The 19,849-nt window shown below is 43.9% G+C and overlaps 5 non-coding genes across 5 annotated transcripts; all 5 read right to left on the bottom strand.

Moving 5' to 3' along the window:
- Nucleotides 1-4,835: 4,835 nt before the first annotated feature.
- Nucleotides 4,836-4,907, bottom strand: TRNAE-UUC (transfer RNA glutamic acid (anticodon UUC)). Its single transcript has one exon. It is a non-coding gene; the product is annotated as a tRNA-Glu (tRNA).
- A 2,890-nt stretch (nucleotides 4,908-7,797) lies between these two features.
- On the bottom strand, nucleotides 7,798-7,869 carry TRNAE-UUC (transfer RNA glutamic acid (anticodon UUC)). Its single transcript has one exon. It is a non-coding gene; the product is annotated as a tRNA-Glu (tRNA).
- A 2,889-nt stretch (nucleotides 7,870-10,758) lies between these two features.
- On the bottom strand, nucleotides 10,759-10,830 carry TRNAE-UUC (transfer RNA glutamic acid (anticodon UUC)). Its single transcript has one exon. It is a non-coding gene; the product is annotated as a tRNA-Glu (tRNA).
- Nucleotides 10,831-13,719: 2,889 nt separating this feature from the next.
- TRNAE-UUC (transfer RNA glutamic acid (anticodon UUC)) lies at nucleotides 13,720-13,791 on the bottom strand. The gene has a single exon. It is a non-coding gene; the product is annotated as a tRNA-Glu (tRNA).
- A 2,890-nt stretch (nucleotides 13,792-16,681) lies between these two features.
- On the bottom strand, nucleotides 16,682-16,753 carry TRNAE-UUC (transfer RNA glutamic acid (anticodon UUC)). The gene has a single exon. It is a non-coding gene; the product is annotated as a tRNA-Glu (tRNA).
- Nucleotides 16,754-19,849: the final 3,096 nt, after the last annotated feature.

The following is a 19,849-nucleotide window of genomic DNA, read 5'->3' as shown; positions in this document are numbered from 1 at the left end:
TCACTATTTGCACTTGTGCCTATTACAAGTGTGAGTACCCAGTTACACTAATGTCTGCTCTGACTTGTTATTCTGAGAGTCATGTGCTAAAGGGGGGCTTCCACCCTAGTTTGAGGGACCAGAGTACGAATGCCCCAGGGCACAGGAAGTACACAGTCCTCATTGATACAACTGTGGCCCAGTAACTTCTGACTGCCCTTTGACCCCACAGACTGGCACATATATGTCATCAGACTATAGCACCGTGGTACATATGCACACATGTGCATGTACACGTCAGCCAGTTTTTTATTCATTTATGTGCTAATACTGTTCAGCATCAGGATGTGATGTCGAAGGAGACTGGTGGAGAGCGCCGAAGTCTCTGGTATTTCAAGACAAAACTAGAGACCTTTTCACACTCATATACTGCTCCAGGCAGATCTTCCACTGCAAATGCAAGTTATATGAGTCCAGCTGAAAACTGTTTATTTTTGGGTACTTGCTTTAGTCAAAGGTTACCATTTGCAACTCACAAAAAAAAAGCAAAGGGCAATTTCATACATGAACACTTTGGTAAAGTCGTTCTTTCACACCGTACATTTCCGTAAGTTTCTCTCTCCTTGTAAGTTATCCGGTGTGAAGGCCAAGTGGAGTCAGGTCCACACTGTGCATCTTACAGTTGTGTAGCCAGAGTAGAGAGGTGTCCACACAGACACAGGACGTAGACAACACCTGTGTGTAGCATCAAGTGTCCCCAGCAACGCCTATAGAATAATGTATAGATGACCCCAAACGGCAGAAACCGCGAGGGGAATGAAAAGAGGAAGAGACGGGTTATGTCAGAGATACAAATGGTTTCCTGCTCAAGACTGCAATAAATTAAAACAAAAGTATTATTACAAACATTCCAGGTCCTACCGATATTGGAACTCAGATTGCTGGATTCCGAGTCCAGAGTGCTAATCATTACACGATGGAACCAACGTCCACGATCCTCAACCCTAGGAGTCCTGAAGCAGTGTCAGTCACCACCTACTGTCTATCGCTTGAATTCGTTCACACTGTAAATCAAACATGACAAATCCAACAGCACAACTAAAATGTGTATTTCACAAGTAATAACATAAAAACAGAAATATACTTTTGCTGATGCAGAAACAAAGAAAACGTCTCGTCTGATGCTTCGAAATCTCCATTTAGCATGGCCCCTTAACTAACCACCAAGAGTCTTTGCACGGCTGGGAACCTTTGTAAAAGGGTCAGTGGGTCACTGTGAATGCAGCAGATCTTCACCCCTGTATTTCTTACAAAGAAGCAGAGTTTTATTCCAGGTACAGGAGGCATCTCTGGTGTCTGATACTACCGGTAGTGTTCAGCCTACCCTCTCTGAGAGAGCAGCAGTGAGGGTACAAAGCACACTGGTTGCAAAATGTGGACACTGCAAACAACAGCTGCAATATCACAGATGATATAAAACACATAAAGTACTCAAGTCTTATACTAGAAACAACACAGCAGGGGAATCATGTCATAAAACAAATGATGAACCCACAGTATGGACGGGGCAGGTAATAAAATGCGAATTTCCCATGGTGGGACCACAGTCAATTGCTCCCTTCTTCTCTGTGCCCCGGTCTCTTTATATAATCTGTACTTTTTGTGGTGCAATAAAAGAAAAACAAGGAATAACCCTTCATAGTATTAATGTACAGGTCAAGGGCTGGGGAGAGAGGGCTGTAGATTTGGGGGTCGGTGTAAACCTCTGACGGCATTAGATGGAAGCAGAAGACAAAGCAAGTGACATTTATTAAGACTTTAGGTGCATTTAGGTTTATAGAAAAAAACTGAGAAAGATTAAAATGTCTGAGTAGTGAAAAAAAAAAATATGGATTTTCCATACCAGGAGTCGAACTCGGGCCGCCTGGGTGGAAACCAGGAATCCTAACCGCTAGACCATATGGGAACTGTGAACTTTTTATACAGCTTAGTGTATGTGAGGTGTCTCCCAAGGTCACACTGCATTCCGTACACTGAGAGTTATATTGTTCTTCTCAGTAGTACACAATCAATTGGGGTAACAGACACCTCACTTCTGACAAAAGAGAAGGAATGACCAGAAGTCATCATTTCTGCCACAACCTGTCAGGTCTCATTATTTACAACCTTAGAGCTTCTACACATACACAGAGCCCAGGACACGGAGGACAGCAGCAGTCCCTGCATTCACTATTACTAAACCCTCCCCTTGAGCCAGACAAAGCCACGCCCCTCCCGTAGGACACTCCTGGGTTTCCTCACCAGACTGATGGCCCCACAGACCCCTCTCCAGTTATCTTCCAGCTGCTTCCTTGACGACACTCCCCTGCACCTGTCACAGGCTCCAGGCTGCCCTCCTGGGGCTCGAGTTATACTCCTTCTCTATCTACTAACAGCACCGACTCCAGTCCTGACACTGGATTGGTTCACACAGAGAAGAAACAGCTCAGAAGTAGTCTGGGTTGTTCCCAGGTACCTGCATCTTCACAGAGTGACTGCCAGGGGGCAGCACAGCCAAAGCACTCACAGCCAACAAGGCTACAAATCATCAATTGGATGTCAGCAGCCTTGTCAGAGGCGCAGAGACTAGTAATTCCACAATATTTTGGGACAGCAGAGGAAGAAGCAAGTGCTGAGCTGAAGTGGTCACTGCTGTTTTGTCACAACACCAGACATATGTTCTTAAAAGCATGTAAGCACACATTCTTAAGAATTCTCGGTAGTCTTCTCCCTTTCTGACATTATACCAATTGTATACACCGGAATGGAGAAAAGTTCAAATATAAGGTACTAGGAATATGCGCCAAAGGTAGGCAAATTAAACATTTCAAGTACAAATATTACCATATTTATTGATGTAAAATGTAATCAAGTTAGACTGAAAATATGTGTGTGTGTTTACAAAGGATGTCTAAAGTGTATGCTGTGAGGTCAGGTTGCAGTTCACTACTTGCACTTGTGCCTTTCACAAGTGTGAGTACCCAGTTACACTAATGTCTTATCTGACTTGTTATTCTGAGAGTCATGTGCTAAAGGGGGGCTTCCACTATAGTTTGAGGGACCAGAGTACGAATGCCCCAGGGCACAGGAAGTACACAGTCCTCATTGATACAACTGTGGCCCAGTAACTTCTGACTGCCCTTTGACCCCACAGACTGGCACATGTATGTCATCAGACTATAGCACCGTGGTACATATGCACACATGTGCATGTACACGTCAGCCAGTTTTTTATTCATTTATGTGCTAATACTGTTCAGCATCAGGATGTGATGTTGAAGGAGACTGTTAGAGAGCGCCGAAGTCTTTGGTATTTCAAGACAAAACTAGAGACCTTTTCACACTCATATACTGCTCCAGGCAGATCTTCCACTGCAAATGCAAGTTATATGAGTCCAGCTGAAAACTGTTTATTTTTGGGTACTTGCTTTAGTCAAAGGTTACCATTTGCAACTCACAAAAAAAAAGCAAAGGGCAATTTCATACATTAACACTTTGGTAAAGTCGTTCTTTCACACCGTACATTTTCGTAAGTTTCTCTCTCCTTGTAAGTTATCCGGTGTGAAGGCCAAGTGGAGTCAGCTCCACACTGTGCATCTTACAGTTGTGTAGCCAGAGTAGAGAGGTGTCCACACAGACACAGGACGTAGACAACACCTGTTTGTAGCATCAAGTGTCCCCAGCAACGCCTATAGAATAATGTATAGATGCCCCCAAACCGCAGAAACCACGAGGGGAATGAAAAGAGGAAGAGACGGGTTATGTCAGAGATACAAATGGTTTCCTGCTCAAGACCTGCAATAAATTAAAACAAAAGTATTATTACAAACATTCCAGGTCCTACCGATATTGGAACTCAGATTGCTGGATTCAGAGTCCAGAGTGCTAATCATTACACGATGGAACCAACGTCCACGATCCTCAACCCTAGGAGTCCTGAAGCAGTGTCAGTCGCCACCTACTGTCTATCGCTTGAATTCGTTCACACTGTAAATCAAACATGACAAATCCAACAGCACAACTAAAATGTGTATTTCACAAGTAATAACATAAAAACAGAAATATACTTTTGCTGATGCAGAAACAAAGAAAACGTCTCGTCTGATGCTTCGAAATCTCCATTTAGCATGGCCCCTTAACTAACCACCAAGAGTCTTTGCACGGCTGGGAACCTTTGTAAAAGGGTCAGTGGGTCACTGTGAATGCAGCAGATCTTCACCCCTGTATTTCTTACAAAGAAGCAGAGTTTTATTCCAGGTACAGGAGGCATCTCTGGTGTCTGATACTACCGGTAGTGTTCAGCCTACCCTCTCTGAGAGAGCAGCAGTGAGGGTACAAAGCACACTGGTTGCAAAATGTGGACACTGCAAACAACAGCTGCAATATCACAGATGATATAAAACACATAAAGTACTCAAGTCTTATACTAGAAACAACACAGCAGGGGAATCATGTCATAAAACAAATGATGAACCCACAGTATGGACGGGGCAGGTAATAAAATGCGAATTTCCCATGGTGGGACCACAGTCAATTGCTGCCTTCTTCTCTGTGCCCCGGTCTCTTTATATAATCTGTACTTTTTGTTGTGCAATAAAAGAAAAACAAGGAATAACCCTTCATAGTATTAATGTACAGGTCAAGGGCTGGGGAGAGAGGGCAGTAGATTTGGGGGTCGGTGTAAACCTCTGACGGCATTAGATGGAAGCAGAAGACAAAGCAAGTGACATTTATTAAGACTTTAGGTGCATTTAGGTTTATAGAAAAAAACTGAGAAAGATTAAAATGTCTGAGTAGTGAAAAAAAAAAATATGGATTTCCCATACCGGGAGTCGAACCCAGGACGCCTGGGTGAAAACCAGGAATCCTAACCTCTAGACCATATGGGAACTGTGAACTGTTTATACATCTTAGTGTATGTGAGGTGTCTCCCAAGGTCACACTGCATTCCGTACACTGAGAGTTATATTGTTCTTCTCAGTAGTACACAATCAATTGGGGTAACAGACACCTCACTTCTGACAAAAGAGAAGGAATGACCAGAAGTCATCATTTATGCCACAACCTGTCAGGTCTCATTATTTACAACCTTAGAGCTTCTACACATACACAGAGCCCAGGACACGGAGGACAGAAGCAGTCCCTGCATTCACTATTACTAACCCCTCCCCTTGAGCCAGACAAAGCCACGCCCCTCCCGTAGGACACTCCTGGGTTTCCTCACCAGACTGATGGCCCCACAGACCCCTCTCCAGTTATCTTCCAGCTGCTTCCTTGACGACACTCCCCTGCACCTGTCACAGGCTCCAGGCTGCCCTCCTGGGGCTCGAGTTATACTCCTTCTCTATCTACTAACAGCACCGACTCCAGTCCTGACACTGGATTGGTTCACACAGAGAAGAAACAGCTCAGAAGTAGTCTGGGTTGTTCCCAGGTACCTGCATCTTCACAGAGTGACTGCCAGGGGGCAGCACAGCCAAAGCACTCACAGCCCACAAGGTTACAAATCATCAATTGGATGTCAGCAGCCTTGTCAGAGGCGCAGAGACTAGTAATTCCACAATATTTTGGGACAGCAGAGGAAGAAGCAAGTGCTGAGCTGAAGTGGTCACTGCTGTTTTGTCACAACACCAGACATATGTTCTTAAAAGCATGTAAGCGCACATTCTTAGGCATTCTCGGTCGTCTTCTCCCTTTCTGACATTATACCAATTGTATACACCCGAATGGAGAAAAGTTAAAATATAAGGTACTAGGAATATGCGCCAAAGGTAGGCAAATTAAACATTTCAAGTACAAATATTACCATATTTATTGATGTAAAATGTAAACAAGTTAGACTGAAAATATGTGTGTGTGTTTACAAAGGATGTCTAAAGTGTATGCTGTGAGGTCAGGTTGCAGTTCACTACTTGCACTTGTGCCTTTCACAAGTGTGAGTACCCAGTTACACTAATGTCTGCTCTGACTTGTTATTCTGAGAGTCATGTGCTAAAGGGGGGCTTCCACCCTAGTTTGAGGGACCAGAGTACGAATGCCCCAGGGCACAGGAAGTACACAGTCCTCATTGATACAACTGTGGCCCAGTAACTTCTGACTGCCCTTTGACCCCACAGACTGGCACATATATGTCATCAGACTATAGCACCGTGGTACATATGCACACATGTGCATGTACACGTCAGCCAGTTTTTTATTCATTTATGTGCTAATACTGTTCAGCATCAGGATGTGATGTCGAAGGAGACTGGTGGAGAGCGCCGAAGTCTCTGGTATTTCAAGTCAAAACTAGAGACCTTTTCACACTCATATACTGCTCCAGGCAGATCTTCCACTGCAAATGCAAGTTATATGAGTCCAGCTGAAAACTGTTTATTTTTGGGTACTTGCTTTAGTCAAAGGTTACCATTTGCAACTCACAAAAAAAAGCAAAGGGCAATTTCATACATTAACACTTTGGTAAAGTCGTTCTTTCACACCGTACATTTCCGTAAGTTTCTCTCTCCTTGTAAGTTATCCGGTGTGAAGGCCAAGTGGAGTCAGGTCCACACTGTGCATCTTACAGTTGTGTAGCCAGAGTAGAGAGGTGTCCACACAGACACAGGACGTAGACAACACCTGTGTGTAGCATCAAGTGTCCCCAGCAACGCCTATAGAATAATGTATAGATGCCCCCAAACCGCAGAAACCACAAGGGTGAATGAAAAGAGGAAGAGACGGGTTATGTCAGAGATACAAATGGTTTCCTGCTCAAGACCTGCAATAAATTAAAACAAAAGTATTATTACAAACATTCCAGGTCCTACCGATATTGGAACTCAGATTGCTGGATTCAGAGTCCAGAGTGCTAATCATTACACGATGGAACCAACGTCCACGATCCTCAACCCTAGGAGTCCTGAAGCAGTGTCAGTCGCCACCTACTGTCTATCGCTTGAAATCGTTCACACTGTAAATCAAACATGACAAATCCAACAGCACAACTAAAATGTGTATTTCACAAGTAATAACATAAAAACAGAAATATACTTTTGCTGATGCAGAAACAAAGAAAACGTCTCGTCTGATGCTTCGAAATCTCCATTTAGCATGGCCCCTTAACTAACCACCAAGAGTCTTTGCACGGCTGGGAACCTTTGTAAAAGGGTCAGTGGGTCACTGTGAATGCAGCAGATCTTCACCCCTGTATTTCTTACAAAGAAGCAGATTTTTATTCCAGGTACAGGAGGCATCTCTGGTGTCTGATACTACCGGTAGTGTTCAGCCTACCCTCTCTGAGAGAGCAGCAGTGAGGGTACAAAGCACACTGGTTGCAAAATGTGGACACTGCAAACAACAGCTGCAATATCACAGATGATATAAAACACATAAAGTACTCAAGTCTTATACTAGAAACAACACAGCAGGGGAATCATGTCATAAAACAAATGATGAACCCACAGTATGGACGGGGCAGGTAATAAAATGCGAATTTCCCATGGTGGGACCACAGTCAATTGCTGCCTTCTTCTCTGTGCCCCGGTCTCTTTATATAATCTGTACTTTTTGTTGTGCAATAAAAGAAAAACAAGGAATAACCCTTCATAGTATTAATGTACAGGTCAAGGGCTGGGGAGAGAGGGCAGTAGATTTGGGGGTCGGTGTAAACCTCTGACGGCATTAGATGGAAGCAGAAGACAAAGCAAGTGACATTTATTAAGACTTTAGGTGCATTTAGGTTTATAGAAAAAAACTGAGAAAGATTAAAATGTCTGAGTAGTGAAAAAAAAAAATATGGATTTCCCACACCGGGAGTCGAACCCAGGCCGCATGGGTGAAAACCAGGAATCCTAACCTCTAGACCATATGGGAACTGTGAACTTTTTATACAGCTTAGTGTATGTGAGGTGTCTCCCAAGGTCACACTGCATTCCGTACACTGAGAGTTATATTGTTTTTCTTAGTAGTACACAATCAATTGGGGTAACAGACACCTCACTTCTGACAAAAGAGAAGGAATGACCAGAAGTCATCATTTCTGCCACAACCTGTCAGGTCTCATTATTTACAACCTTAGAGCTTCTACACATACACAGAGCCCAGGACACGGAGGACAGAAGCAGTCCCTGCATTCACTATTACTAACCCCTCCCCTTGAGCCAGACAAAGCCACGCCCCTCCCATAGGACACTCCTGGGTTTCCTCACCAGACTGATGGCCCCACAGACCCCTCTCCAGTTATCTTCCAGCTGCTTCCTTGACGACACTCCCCTGCACCTGTCACAGGCTCCAGGCTGCCCTCCTGGGTCTCGAGTTATACTCCTTCTCTATCTACTAACAGCACCGACTCCAGTCCTGACACTGGATTGGTTCACACAGAGAAGAAACAGCTCAGAAGTAGTCTGGGTTGTTCCCAGGTACCTGCATCTTCACAGAGTGACTGCCAGGGGGCAGCACAGCCAAAGCACTCACAGCCCACAAGGCTACAAATCATCAATTGGATGTCAGCAGCCTTGTCAGAGGCTCAGAGACTAGTAATTCCACAATATTTTGGGACAGCAGAGGAAGAAGCAAGTGCTGAGCTGAAGTGGTCACTGCTGTTTTGTCACAACACCAGACATATGTTCTTAAAAGCATGTAAGCGCACATTCTTAGGCATTCTCGGTCGTCTTCTCCCTTTCTGACATTATACCATTTGTATACACCCGAATGGAGAAAAGTTAAAATATAAGGTACTAGGAATATGCGCCAAAGGTAGGCAAATTAAACATTTCAAGTACAAATATTACCATATTTATTGATGTAAAATGTAAACAAGTTAGACTGAAAATATGTGGGTGTGTTTACAAAGGATGTCCAAAGTGTATGCTGTGAGGTCAGGTTGCAGTTCACTACTTGCACTTGTGCCTTTCACAAGTGTGAGTACCCAGTTACACTAATGTCTTCTCTGACTTGTTATTCTGAGAGTCATGTACTAAAGGGGGGCTTCCACCCTAGTTTGAGGGACCAGAGTACGAATGCCCCAGGGCACAGGAAGTACACAGTCCTCATTGATACAACTGTGGCCCAGTAACTTCTGACTGCCCTTTGACCCCACAGTCTGGCACATATATGTCATCAGACTATAGCACCGTGGTACATATGCACACATGTGCATGTACACGTCAGCCAGTTTTTTATTCATTTATGTACTAATACTGTTCAGCATCAGGATGTGATGTCGAAGGAGACTGTTCGAGAGCGCCGAAGTCTCTGGTATTTCAAGACAAAACTAGAGACCTTTTCACACTCATATACTGCTCCAGGCAGATCTTCCACTGCAAATGCAAGTTATATGAGTCCAGCTGAAAACTGTTTATTTTTGGGTACTTGCTTTAGTCAAAGGTTACCATTTGCAACTCACAAAAAAAAAGCAAAGGGCAATTTCATACATTAACACTTTGGTAAAGTCGTTCTTTCACACCGTACATTTCCGTAAGTTTCTCTCTCCTTGTAAGTTATCCGGTGTGAAGGCCAAGTGGAGTCAGGTCCACACTGTGCATCTTACAGTTGTGTAGCCAGAGTAGAGAGGTGTCCACACAGACACAGGACGTAGACAACACCTGTGTGTAGCATCAAGTGTCCCCAGCAACGCCTATAGAATAATGTATAGATGCCCCCAAACCGCAGAAACCACGAGGGGAATGAAAAGAGGAAGAGACGGGTTATGTCAGAGATACAAATGGTTTCCTGCTCAAGACCTGCAATAAATTAAAACAAAAGTATTATTACAAACATTCCAGGTCCTACCGATATTGGAACTCAGATTGCTGGATTCAGAGTCCAGAGTGCTAATCATTACACGATGGAACCAACGTCCACGATGCTCAACCCTAGGAGTCCTGAAGCAGTGTCAGTCGCCACCTACTGTCTATCGCTTGAATTCGTTCACACTGTAAATCAAACATGACAAATCCAACAGCACAACTAAAATGTGTATTTCACAAGTAATAACATAAAAACAGAAATATACTTTTGCTGATGCAGAAACAAAGAAAACGTCTCGTCTGATGCTTCGAAATCTCCATTTAGCATGGCCCCTTAACTAACCACCAAGAGTCTTTGCACGGCTGGGAACCTTTGTAAAAGGGTCAGTGGGTCACTGTGAATGCAGCAGATCTTCACCCCTGTATTTCTTACAAAGAAGCAGAGTTTTATTCCAGGTACAGGAGGCATCTCTGGTGTCTGATACTACCGGTAGTGTTCAGCCTACCCTCTCTGAGAGAGCAGCAGTGAGGGTACAAAGCACACTGGTTGCAAAATGTGGACACTGCAAACAACAGCTGCAATATCACAGATGATATAAAACACATAAAGTACTCAAGTCTTATACTAGAAACAACACAGCAGGGGAATCATGTCATAAAACAAATGATGAACCCACAGTATGGACAGGACAGGTAATAAAATGCGAATTTCCCATGGTGGCACCACAGTCAATTGCTGCCTTCTTCTCTGTGCCCCGGTCTCTTTATATAATCTGTACTTTTTGTTGTGCAATAAAAGAAAAACAAGGAATAACCCTTCATAGTATTAATGTACAGGTCAAGGGCTGGGGAGAGAGGGCAGTAGATTTGGGGGTCGGTGTAAACCTCTGACGGCATTAGATGGAAGCAGAAGACAAAGCAAGTGACATTTATTAAGACTTTAGGTGCATTTAGGTTTATAGAAAAAAACTGAGAAAGATTAAAATGTCTGAGTAGTGAAAAAAAAAATATGGATTTCCCATACCGGGAGTCGAACCCAGGCCGCCTGGGTGAAAACCAGGAATCCTAACCGCTAGACCACATGGGAACTGATAACTTTTCATACAGCTTAGTGTATGTGAGGTGTCTCCCAAGGTCACACTGCATTCCGTACACTGGGAGTTATATTGTTCTTCTCAGTAGTACACAATCAATTGGGGTAACAGACACCTCACTTCTGACAAAAGAGAAGGAATGACCAGAAGTCATCATTTCTGCCACAACCTGTCAGGTCTCATTATTTACAACCTTAGAGCTTCTACACATACACAGAGCCCAGGACACGGAGGACAGCAGCAGTCCCTGCATTCACTATTACTAACCCCTCCCCTTGAGCCAGACAAAGCCACGCCCCTCCCGTAGGACACTCCTGGGTTTCCTCACCAGACTGATGGCCCCACAGACCCCTCTCCAGTTATCTTCCAGCTACTTCCTTGACGACACTCCCCTGCACCTGTCACAGGCTCCAGGCTGCCCTCCTGGGGCTCGAGTTATACTCCTTCTCTATCTACTAACAGCACCGACTCCAGTCCTGACACTGGATTGGTTCACACAGAGAAGAAACAGCTCAGAAGTAGTCTGGGTTGTTCCCAGGTACCTGCATCTTCACAGAGTGACAGCCAGGGGGCAGCACAGCCAAAGCACTCACAGCCCACAAGGCTAAAAATCATCAATTGGATGTCAGCAGCCTTGTCAGAGGCTCAGAGACTAGTAATTGCACAATATTTTGGGACAGCAGAGGAAGAAGCAAGTGCTGAGCTGAAGTGGTCACTGCTGTTTTGTCACAACACCAGACATATGTTCTTAAAAGCATGTAAGCGCACATTCTTAGGCATTCTCGGTCGTCTTCTCCCTTTCTGACATTATACCAATTGTATACACCCGAATGGAGAAAAGTTAAAATATAAGGTACTAGGAATATGCGCCAAAGGTAGGCAAATTAAACATTTCAAGTACAAATATTACCATATTTATTGATGTAAAATGTAAACAAGTTAGACTGAAAATATGTGGGTGTGTTTACAAAGGATGTCTAAAGTGTATGCTGTGAGGTCAGGTTGCAGTTCACTACTTGCACTTGTGCCTTTCACAAGTGTAAGTACCCAGTTACACTAATGTCTTCTCTGACATGTTATTCTGAGAGTCATGTACTAAAGGGGGGCTTCCACCCTAGTTTGAGGGACCAGAGTACGAATGCCCCAGGGCACAGGAAGTACACAGTCCTCATTGATACAACTGTGGCCCAGTAACTTCTGACTGCCCTTTGACCCCACAGACTGGCACATATATGTCATCAGACTATAGCACCGTGGTACATATGCACACATGTGCATGTACACGTCAGCCAGTTTTTTATTCATTTATGTACTAATACTGTTCAGCATCAGGATGTGATGTCGAAGGAGACTCTTAGAGAGCGCCGAAGTCTCTGGTATTTCAAGACAAAACTAGAGACCTTTTCACACTCATATACTGCTCCAGGCAGATCTTCCACTGCAAATGCAAGTTATATGAGTCCAGCTGAAAACTGTTTATTTTTTGGGAACTTGCTTTAGTCAAACGTTACCATTTGCAACTCACAAAAAAAAAGCAAAGGGCAATTTCATACATTAACACTTTGGTAAAGTCGTTCTTTCACACCGTACATTTCCGTAAGTTTCTCTCTCCTTGTAAGTTATCCGGTGTGAAGGCCAAGTGGAGTCAGGTCCACACTGTGCATCTTACAGTTGTGTAGCCAGAGTAGAGAGGTGTCCACACAGACACAGGACGTAGACAACACCTGTGTGTAGCATCAAGTGTCCCCAGCAATGCCTATAGAATAATGTATAGATGCCCCCAAACCGCAGAAACCACAAGGGGAATGAAAAGAGGAAGAGACGGGTTATGTCAGAGATACAAATGGTTTCCTACTCAAGACCTGCAATAAATTAAAACAAAAGTATTATTACAAACATTCCAGGTCCTACCGATATTGGAACTCAGATTGCTGGATTCAGAGTCCAGAGTGCTAATCATTACACGATGGAACCAACGTCCACGATCCTCAACCCTAGGAGTCCTGAAGCAGTGTCAGTCGCCACCTACTGTCTATCGCCTGAATTCGTTCACACTGTAAATCAAACATGACAAATCCAACAGCACAACTAAAATGTGTATTTCACAAGTAATAACATAAAAACAGAAATATACTTTTGCTGATGCAGAAACAAAGAAAACGTCTCGTCTGATGCTTCGAAATCTCCATTTAGCATGGCCCCTTAACTAACCACCAAGAGTCTTTGCACGGCTGGGAACCTTTGTAAAAGGGTCAGTGGGTCACTGTGAATGCAGCAGATCTTCACCCCTGTATTTCTTACAAAGAAGCAGAGTTTTATTCCAGGTACAGGAGGCATCTCTGGTGTCTGATACTACCGGTAGTGTTCAGCCTATCCTCTCTGAGAGAGCAGCAGTGAGGGTACAAAGCACACTGGTTGCAAAATGTGGACACTGCAAACAACAGCTGCAATATCACAGATGATATAAAACACATAAAGTACTCAAGTCTTATACTAGAAACAACACAGCAGGGGAATCATGTCATAAAACAAATGATGAACCCACAGTATGGACGGGGCAGGTAATAAAATGCGAATTTCCCATGGTGGCACCACAGTCAATTGCTGCCTTCTTCTCTGTGCCCCGGTCTCTTTATATAATCTGTACTTTTTGTTGTGCAATAAAAGAAAAACAAGGAATAACCCTTCATAGTATTAATGTACAGGTCAAGGGCTGGGGAGAGAGGGCTGTAGATTTGGGGGTCGGTGTAAACCTCTGACGGCATTAGATGGAAGCAGAAGACAAAGCAAGTGACATTTATTAAGACTTTAGGTGCATTTAGGTTTATAGAAAAAAACTGAGAAAGATTAAAATGTCTGAGTAGTGAAAAAAAAAAATGGATTTCTCATACCGGGAGTCGAACCCGGGCCGCCTGGGTGAAAACCAGGAATCCTAACCGCTAGACCATATGGGAACTGTGAACTTTTTATACAGCTTAGTGTATGTGAGGTGTCTCCCAAGGTCACACTGCATTCCGTACAATGAGAGTTATATTGTTCTTCTCAGTAGTACACAATCAATTGGGGTAACAGACACCTCACTTCTGACAAAAGAGAAGGAATGACCAGAAGTCATCATTTCTGCCACAACCTGTCAGGTCTCATTATTTACAACCTTAGAGCTTCTACACATACACAGAGCCCAGGACACGGAGGACAGCAGCAGTCCCTGCATTCACTATTACTAACCCCTCCCCTTGAGCCAGACAAAGCCACGCCCCTCCCGTAGGACGCTCCTGGGTTTCCTCACCAGACTGATGGCCCCACAGATCCCTCTCCAGTTATCTTCCAGCTGCTTCCTTGACGACACTCCCCTGCACCTGTCACAGGCTCCAGGCTGCCCTCCTGGGGCTCGAGTTATACTCCTTCTCTATCTACTAACAGCACCGACTCCAGTCCTGACACTGGATTGGTTCACACAGAGAAGAAACAGCTCAGAAGTAGTCTGGGTTGTTCCCAGGTACCTGCATCTTCACAGAGTGACTGCCAGGGGGCAGCACAGCCAAATCACTCACAGCCCACGAGGCTACAAATCATCAATTGGATGTCAGCAGCCTTGTCAGAGGCGCAGAGACTAGTAATTCCACAGTATTTTGGGACAGCAGAGGAAGAAGCAAGTGCTGAGCTGAAGTGGTCACTGCTGTTTTGTCACAACACCAGACATATGTTCTTAAAAGCATGTAAGCGCACATTCTTAGGCATTCTCGGTCGTCTTCTCCCTTTCTGACATTATACCAATTGTATACACCCGAATGGAGAAAAGTTAAAATATAAGGTACTAGGAATATGCGCCAAAGGTAGGCAAATTAAACATTTCAAGTACAAATATTACCATATTTATTGATGTAAAATGTAAACAAGTTAGACTGAAAATATGTGTGTGTGTTTACAAAGGATGTCTAAAGTGTATGCTGTGAGGTCAGGTTGCAGTTCACTACTTGCACTTTTGCCTTTCACAAGTGTGAGTACCCAGTTACACTAATGTCTGCTCTGACTTGTTATTCTGAGAGTCATGTGCTAAAGGGGGGCTTCCACCCTAGTTTGAGGGACCAGAGTACGAATGCCCCAGGGCACAGGAAGTACACAGCCCTCATTGATACAACTGTGGCCCAGTAACTTCTGACTGCCCTTTGACCCCACAGACTGGCACATATATGTCATCAGACTATAGCACCGTGGTACATATGCACACATGTGCATGTACACGTCAGCCAGTTTTTTATTCATTTATGTGCTATTACTGTTCAGCATCAGGATGTGATGTCGAAGGAGACTGGTGGAGAGCGCCGAAGTCTCTGGTATTTCAAGACAAAACTAGAGACCTTTTCACACTCATATACTGCTCCAGGCGGATCTTCCACTGCAAATGCAAGTTATATGAGTCCAGCTGAAAACTGTTTATTTTTGGGTACTTGCTTTAGTCAAAGGTTACCATTTGCAACTCACAAAAAAAAAGCAAAGGGCAATTTCATACATTAACACTTTGGTAAAGTCGTTCTTTCACACCGTACATTTCCGTAAGTTTCTCTCTCCTTGTAAGTTATCCGGTGTGAAGGCCAAGTGGAGTCAGGTCCACACTGTGCATCTTACAGTTGTGTAGCCAGAGTAGAGAGGTGTCCACACAGACACAGGACGTAGACAACACCTGTGTGTAGCATCAAGTGTCCCCAGCAACGCCTATAGAATAATGTATAGATGCCCCCAAACCGCAGAAACCACAAGGGGAATGAAAAGAGGAAGAGACGGGTTATGTCAGAGATACAAATGGTTTCCTGCTCAAGACCTGCAATAAATTAAAACAAAAGTATTATTACAAACATTCCAGGTCCTACCGATATTGGAACTCAGATTGCTGGATTCAGAGTCCAGAGTGCTAATCATTACACAATGGAACCAAAGTCCACGATCCTCAACCCTACGAGTCCTGAAGCAGTGTCAGTCACCACCTACTGTCTATCGCTTGAATTCGTTCACACTGTAAATCAAACATGACAAATCCAACAGCACAACTAAAATGTGTATTTCACAAGTAATAACATAAAAACAGAAATATACTTTTGCTGATGCAGAAACAAAGAAAACGTCTCGTCTGATGCTTCGAAATCTCCATTTAGCATGGCCCCTTAACTAACCACCAAGAGTCTTTGCACGGCTGGGAACCTTTGTAAAAGGGTCAGTGGGTCACTGTGAATGCAGCAGATCTTCACCCCTGTATTTCTTACAAAGAAGCAGATTTTTATTCCAGGTACAGGAGGCATCTCTGGTGTCTGATACTACCGGTAGTGTTCAGCCTACCCTCTCTGAGAGAGCAGCAGTGAGGGTACAAAGCACACTGGTTGCAAAATGTGGATACTGCAAACAACAGCTGCAATATCACAGATGATATAAAACACATAAAGTACTCAAGTCTTATACTAGAAACAACACAGCAGGGGAATCATGTCATAAAACAAATGATGAACCCACAGTATGGACGGGGCAGGTAATAAAATGCGAATTTCCCATGGTGGGACCACAGTCAATTGCTGCCTTCTTCTCTGTGCCCCGGTCTCTTTATATAATCTGTACTTTTTGTTGTGCAATAAAAGAAAAACAAGGAATAACCCTTCATAGTATTAATGTACAGGTCAAGGGCTGGGGAGAGAGGGCAGCAGATTTGGGGGTCGGTGTAAACCTCTGACGGCATTAGATGGAAGCAGAAGACAAAGCAAGTGACATTTATTAAGACTGTAGGTGCATTTAGGTTTATAGAAAAAAACTGAGAAAGATTAAAATGTCTGAGTAGTGAAAAAAAAAAATATGGATTTCCCATACCGGGAGTCAAACCCGGGCCGCCTGGGTGAAAACCAGGAATCCTAACCACTAGACCATATGGGAACTGTGAACTTTTTATACAGCTTAGTGTATGTGAGGTGTCTCCCAAGGTCACACTGCATTCCGTACACTGAGAGTTATATTGTTCTTCTCAGTAGTACACAATCAATTGGGGTAACAGACACCTCACTTCTGACAAAAGAGAAGGAATGACCAGAAGTCATCATTTCTGCCACAACCTGTCAGGTCTCATTATTTACAACCTTAGAGCTTCTACACATACACAGAGCCCAGGACACGGAGGACAGCAGCAGTCCCTGCATTCACTATTACTAACCCCTCCCCTTGAGCCAGACAAAGCCACGCCCCTCCCGTAGGACACTCCTGGGTTTCCTCACCAGACTGATGGCCCCACAGACCCCTCTCCAGTTATCTTCCAGCTACTTCCTTGACGACACTCCCCTGCACCTGTCACAGGCTCCAGGCTGCCCTCCTGGGGCTCGAGTTATACTCCTTCTCTATCTACTAACAGCACCGACTCCAGTCCTGACACTGGATTGGTTCACACAGAGAAGAAACAGCTCAGAAGTAGTCTGGGTTGTTCCCAGGTACCTGCATCTTCACAGAGTGACTGCCAGGGGGCAGCACAGCCAAAGCACTCACAGCCCACAAGGCTACAAATCATCAATTGGATGTCAGCAGCCTTGTCAGAGGCTCAGAGACTAGTAATTCCACAATATTTTGGGACAGCAGAGGAAGAAGCAAGTGCTGAGCTGAAGTGGTCACTGCTGTTTTGTCACAACACCAGACATATGTTCTTAAAAGCATGTAAGCGCACATTCTTAGGCATTCTCGGTCGTCTTCTCCCTTTCTGACATTATACCAATTGTATACACCCGAAAGGAGAAAAGTTAAAATATAAGGTACTAGGAATATGCGCCAAAGGTAGGCAAATTAAACATTTCAAGTACAAATATTACCATATTTATTGATGTAAAATGTAAACAAGTTAGACTGAAAATATGTGGGTGTGTTTACAAAGGATGTCTAAAGTGTATGCTGTGAGGTCAGGTTGCAGTTCACTACTTGCACTTGTGCCTTTCACAAGTGTAAGTACCCAGTTACACTAATGTCTTCTCTGACATGTTATTCTGAGAGTCATGTACTAAAGGGGGGCTTCCACCCTAGTTTGAGGGACCAGAGTACGAATGCCCCAGGGCACAGGAAGTACACAGTCCTCATTGATACAACTGTGGCCCAGTAACTTCTGACTGCCCTTTGACCTCACAGACTGGCACATATATGTCATCAGACTATAGCACCGTGGTACATATGCACACATGTGCATGTACACGTCAGCCAGTTTTTTATTCATTTATGTACTAATACTGTTCAGCATCAGGATGTGATGTCGAAGGAGACTCTTAGAGAGCGCCGAAGTCTCTGGTATTTCAAGACAAAACTAGAGACCTTTTCACACTCATATACTGCTCCAGGCAGATCTTCCACTGCAAATGCAAGTTATATGAGTCCAGCTGAAAACTGTTTATTTTTGGGTACTTGCTTTAGTCAAACGTTACCATTTGCAACTCACAAAAAAAAAGCAAGGGGCAATTTCATACATTAACACTTTGGTAAAGTCGTTCTTTCACACCGTACATTTCCGTAAGTTTCTCTCTCCTTGTAAGTTATCCGGTGTGAAGGCCAAGTGGAGTCAGGTCCACACTGTGCATCTTACAGTTGTGTAGCCAGAGTAGAGAGGTGTCCACACAGACACAGGACGTAGACAACACCTGTGTGTAGCATCAAGTGTCCCCAGCAATGCATATAGAATAATGTATAGATGCCCCCAAACCGCAGAAACCACAAGGGGAATGAAAAGAGGAAGAGACGGGTTATGTCAGAGATACAAATGGTTTCCTACTCAAGACCTGCAATAAATTAAAACAAAAGTATTATTACAAACATTCCAGGTCCTACCGATATTGGAACTCAGATTGCTGGATTCAGAGTCCAGAGTGCTAATCATTACACGATGGAACCAACGTCCACGATCCTCAACCCTAGGAGTCCTGAAGCAGTGTCAGTCGCCACCTACTGTCTATCGTCTGAATTCGTTCAAACTGTAAATCAAACATGACAAATCCAACAGCACAACTAAAATGTGTATTTCACAAGTAATAACATAAAAACAGAAATATACTTTTGCTGATGCAGAAACAAAGAAAACGTCTCGTCTGATGCTTCGAAATCTCCATTTAGCATGGCCCCTTAACTAACCACCAAGAGTCTTTGCACGGCTGGGAACCTTTGTAAAAGGGTCAGTGGGTCACTTTGAATGCAGCAGATCTTCACCCCTGTATTTCTTACAAAGAAGCAGAGTTTTATTCCAGGTACAGGAGGCATCTCTGGTGTCTGATACTACCGGTAGTGTTCAGCCTACCCTCTCTGAGAGAGCAGCAGTGAGGGTACAAAGCACACTGGTTGCAAAATGTGGACACTGCAAACAACAGCTGCAATATCACAGATGATATAAAACACATAAAGTACTCCAATCTTATACTAGAAACAACACAGCAGGGGAATCATGTCATAAAACAAATGATGAACCCACAGTATGGATGGGACAGGTAATAAAATGCGAATTTCCCATGGTGGCACCACAGTCAATTGCTGCCTTCTTCTCTGTGCCCCGGTCTCTTTATATAATCTGTACTTTTTGTTGTGCAATAAAAGAAAAACAAGGAATAACCCTTCATAGTATTAATGTACAGGTCAAGGGCTGGGGAGAGAGGGCAGTAGATTTGGGGGTCGGTGTAAACCTCTGACGGCATTAGATGGAAGCAGAAGACAAAGCAAGTGACATTTATTAAGACTTTAGGTGCATTTAGGTTTATAGAAAAAAACTGAGAAAGATTAAAATGTCTGAGTAGTGAAAAAAAAAAATATGGATTTCCCGTACTGGGAGTCAAACCCGGGCCGCCTGGGTGAAAACCAGGAATCCTAACCGCTAGACCATATGGGAACTGTGAACTTTTCATACAGCTTAGTGTATGTGAGGTGTCTCCCAAGGTCACACTGCATTCCGTACACTGAGAGTTATATTCTTCTTCTCAGTAGTACACAATCAATTGGGGTAACAGACACCTCACTTCTGAC

This window comes from Pleurodeles waltl, unplaced genomic scaffold, assembly GCF_031143425.1.
Source record: "Pleurodeles waltl isolate 20211129_DDA unplaced genomic scaffold, aPleWal1.hap1.20221129 scaffold_39, whole genome shotgun sequence".
Lineage (NCBI taxonomy): Eukaryota > Metazoa > Chordata > Amphibia > Caudata > Salamandridae > Pleurodeles > Pleurodeles waltl.
Note: the sequence above shows the minus strand (reverse complement) of the source record. Positions and strands in the feature narration are given on the sequence as shown.